Source organism: Brassica napus, chromosome C5, assembly GCF_020379485.1.
Source record: "Brassica napus cultivar Da-Ae chromosome C5, Da-Ae, whole genome shotgun sequence".
In the NCBI taxonomy this organism is placed as follows: domain Eukaryota; kingdom Viridiplantae; phylum Streptophyta; class Magnoliopsida; order Brassicales; family Brassicaceae; genus Brassica; species Brassica napus.
Genome location: NC_063448.1, coordinates 48,953,889 through 48,958,077, shown reverse-complemented (window position 1 = coordinate 48,958,077; position 4,189 = coordinate 48,953,889). Strand labels below are relative to the sequence as shown.

The 4,189-nt window shown below is 30.6% G+C and overlaps 1 long non-coding RNA gene across 1 annotated transcript; it reads right to left on the bottom strand.

The window, feature by feature from the left end:
* Positions 1 to 714: 714 nt before the first annotated feature.
* Positions 715 to 3,274, bottom strand: LOC111206230. Its single transcript, XR_002658381.2, has 4 exons — positions 2,957 to 3,274; positions 2,389 to 2,781; positions 2,082 to 2,142; positions 715 to 1,976 (listed from the first exon to the last, which is right to left on the bottom strand). It is a non-coding gene; the product is annotated as an uncharacterized LOC111206230 (long non-coding RNA).
* Between the last annotated feature and the right edge of the window lie 915 nt (positions 3,275 to 4,189).

The following is a 4,189-nucleotide window of genomic DNA, read 5'->3' as shown; positions in this document are numbered from 1 at the left end:
ATATTGACTATTTTGTTACTCTATTTATGCATTTTATACTTTTGTTTTTTAATTCATTGAGACTTTTAGTTTCTCTTATAGATTTTCTTTTAAACATATTTATTTAGATATTAAGAAAATAGTAATTGATTCACAATAGTTTTTTAATTAGCTTGATATTACCAAAATATAATACTGATTGTTATTATTTAAAAATATACACATTTATTTGAATTATTCATCAAATAAACATATTATCCTAACTGTTTTTTAATTATATATATATATTATTGTCTAGTTCTCAGAATATAATTAGTTCGGCCGAGAGGTTTGAATATTTGTAATATCTAGCTAATTCTATATACTGATTTATTTTATTTAAAATAATATTTGTATTCGTTGAATTTAACGTTTACATTTTTCAGTTTGTTTGTGTATTATGTGTTAATTGTTATTTTATTTATTTATTGTATCCTATCTTTCTTTTGGAACTGTTTAGGTGAAAAGATTTACCTTGTCTTCAATAGATAGATCTTTTATAATTCTTATTTTATTTTATATTACTCTAAATGTGATCCAAGTCGAGTTGTTTTATATTATGTCTCTTGTTCGAATTGTGTAAGTAGATATTTTTTATTTTCAATGAGTATTGGAATTATTCGAATCATTCTTAAGTTTTGTTTTATTTTTTCACTTTTATTTGGTACAACAATTATAGATCTTTTGTCGATTCCATGGAAACAAACTGTTTCATTTGTTTGTAATAATAATGTGTTCCACATCTATTTTCAAATCATATATTTATTTCTCAATTATTTTATTTAATGAAAGTGTTACCGTTTTAGTTTGTTTTTAATGTTCATTCTACTTTGATTTTGATAGTAATTAGAATGTTTTTTTAAAAACTTTGGTCGGCTGAGTTTAACACAGACAACTTAGATTATTTTCCTCTTATATGTTTATTTTAAATTCACTATTTTTTGGTACATTTTTGTATAATTCTTTTTTTTTAGACGATGCAGACAAATAATAATAGTCATTTTATTATAATAAAAATTATTTTAAGTTAGGTGGGTAGCATGATAACCTAATATCAATAGTTACTATTTAGGAATATAGATATTTATTTGAATTTTGTATAAGTTATTACATTTGGAAACCAAATAAACCATGTTATATGAATAACTATTTATAATTTTTGATGTGATATTGATTAATTTTCCGAATATGAATTTACATTGACTTCTTACAGTGACAATTACAATCGTCTTTCATCGTTCACATGGATGTAAAGCTTCTTTCCTGGTTTTAGCCAGTTTGAGTCTGTATATTGATAAGAAAAAAAACTATATTTTATTATTGAATGACTTTGAATTTGTTACAATTTATTTATTTAATAATTAATTTCTGTATATTATAAATACATTTTTCTCTATGTGATTCCTTTTTTTAAAAGTTAACTTTATATGTTTACCTTTTTTCCTAAATTTTTCTTCTGCTATAATTGTTATTTTTTTCTATTTAGAGTTCTTTGTTGGTGTAATACTGATGTGCTTTTACTGTAAAATAATATTGCATTATATTATAATTCCCAAAAGAAAGATACATAAAAATTATTAAATAAGAGGAAGGTGAATGTATGGTCCTCATCACATTATTGCATGATTTAGGTATATCCGACTGAAGTCATTGAATCGGCTAATGGATTATTTGCAGCAGCAAAAGAAGGGAAGGCTACCACAGGAAGAGGTGAAAGACTTCACTTGTCCCTTTCTGATATGAGCCTCTCGATTATAAGGTCACCTTCTCAATTATCTAAGGAAGATTTTGGAAGCTAAATGCACTAAAAGTTTGCCTAGTGAAAAAGGCAATCACAAAAAGGCCAAGTAATGAGATGTCGTGTCACCAAGAACTGTAATCCAAGCATTCTTAGCCATCTCATGTCACATGGATGTTTCACCATCAACATAGCAAGCAGTGATGAGATGCTTCTTAAGCTGAGGGAGTCACAAAGTGGAAGCAGAGGTTACAATCAGAAAAATAAAAACGAATGTGTTATGCCAAGGGAATCAAAGTCTAGTGTTTTGAGGATAGTGTTGTACCTCAATGCATGTCTTTGATACATCAGCATGAAAACTTAGAGGTGATAATGACAACATCAACCTGTTCACAACTCTGAGAAAATAAGATTTTGAGGGATGGTAAAGTTTGAAGTTAGGGAGTGACATCAAATTTGATTACTTAGACACTGATGCTCGAAACTTATTTCTAAAAAGAGCACATATTATGAAATAGGAGGGATCCTGCTACTCCACTCTTAAGAATGTTTTATGAGATGACTCCTGATTACTGACTCTTGACAGGGAGATATGGAATGAGTAGTTCGTGTAGAATAAGGTTTTGACTCACCGACTGGTCCATGTATGACAGTGTGCCCACCAGGTGCTTGACCTTTGGAGAGAACAATACCGATATTCAGTTGAACTGTTGTCATCACCTTAATAAGCATAAACCAAAAATATTAAACCAAAAATATTAATAAATGATCATCTTTAACATCATAACCATTGTAAAAGCTTTATCCTTTCAGGGAAAGGAGCATTATCTCCGTCATTTTCATGTGCAGCCGCCTCTCACGACTGCTTCAGTTAGTTTGCTGTTACTCTTCCTTTGTTACTTTGGTTGTAACTTGTAGGTTGAGTTAGTAACACGGCCACGTCTAAGCTCCGCATATCTCAAACTCTATGCAATCAAGACATGATAGCAAGAGTCCGGTCATTATAGTCCGCCGCAAACGATGGTCTGAGATAGAAACGGAGATCGATTGTCTGACGAGAGTTTCGATTGGGGAGACTAGGGTTCGCCAGTTTGGTTGCGGTGAAGAGTAAAAATTATGGATGAGGGAGAAATAAGTTTTACAGAAAATTCTAGTGTTTTTAGGAGTTGTGATGATGAGTTTTACGGGAAGAAAGTTTACCTTTTTATAGCTCAAGTTCCACCGCCTTGATGAGTTAAGATGCATTGAATGAATTATCGTGGATGGAGTGAGGCTAAGGAGTTAAGAAGGTCGCCAATGGCATCGCATCAATGCATTCTGTAACGGTTGCCTCCAGAATCTACACCGTCGGTTGCCCTGATTACAGAGAGAAGAAAACGACGCTATGAAACCTATGAATCTGTAACCGACCATTGTTGAGGGATGAGAGCTTAAGAAGAGGACGATGTATGAACCCTATTAATCTGAAGCAGCCATTGTTGCAGAAGGAGAGCTTGACAACTGGGTTAGGTTTTTATTACTTTTCGTAGCCTAATAAACATTTATCAAGACCAACAATAAAAATGCGAGAAAGATAATTTAAAGCCCAAAAAGTAAACTCGTTCTGATCCAATAACGAAGACTGTTGAAAGCAACAATTAACCGAGATTAGTGAAGCACTGTGTTTCGAAGAGGTGAGACACGTGTCATGACAGGAGCCTTCGACTTAATGACGTGGCGATGATGTGGAGACATATGAGAGAGTCAAACAATACTTTATATATATATATATATATATATATATATAAATATAGATAGATAATCACTCTTATTTATAGAACGCTTACACATAAAAAGCGCTATCCATATTAGAATAATTAGGGATGTTAAAAAAAAGGATTAAAATTAGGATATCAATCCACTATAGGTATCATTCAATACGATAATCAATAAATTAATTTTGGGAATATTCAAAATACTTATTTAATATCTAACTAGTGACCAACAAAATAAAAATTCTTTAATATAAAATAAATTTGTTTTTCAAGAAATTTGATGCAGAATAATCATTCTTTGTTATTTTAAATTTTTTATTCATGTCTATTTTTTTATTTGTTCCTAATATTCATATGATGATTACCGATTAAATTCATAGTATATGCAATTATCACATAATTGTTTTTACTCTAACCTTAATCACATGAAATCAATATCATTTTTGGACAGTGAACCGACTACTTCAAACCAGTGTTCGAAAATACGCCAAACACGGCCGTCTATACGCCCATACACGGCTTATAATACGTTACTAGGTGATAACCCACGCCCTGCGCGGAGTGAGTAGATTTAAAGAGATTATCACTTTTAATTAATATATATTATAAAGGTAGAAATCATAGAAAGAAATATTGCATTTTTTTAAACTGAAGCACACAAAAATTTTGTGGTATTAAA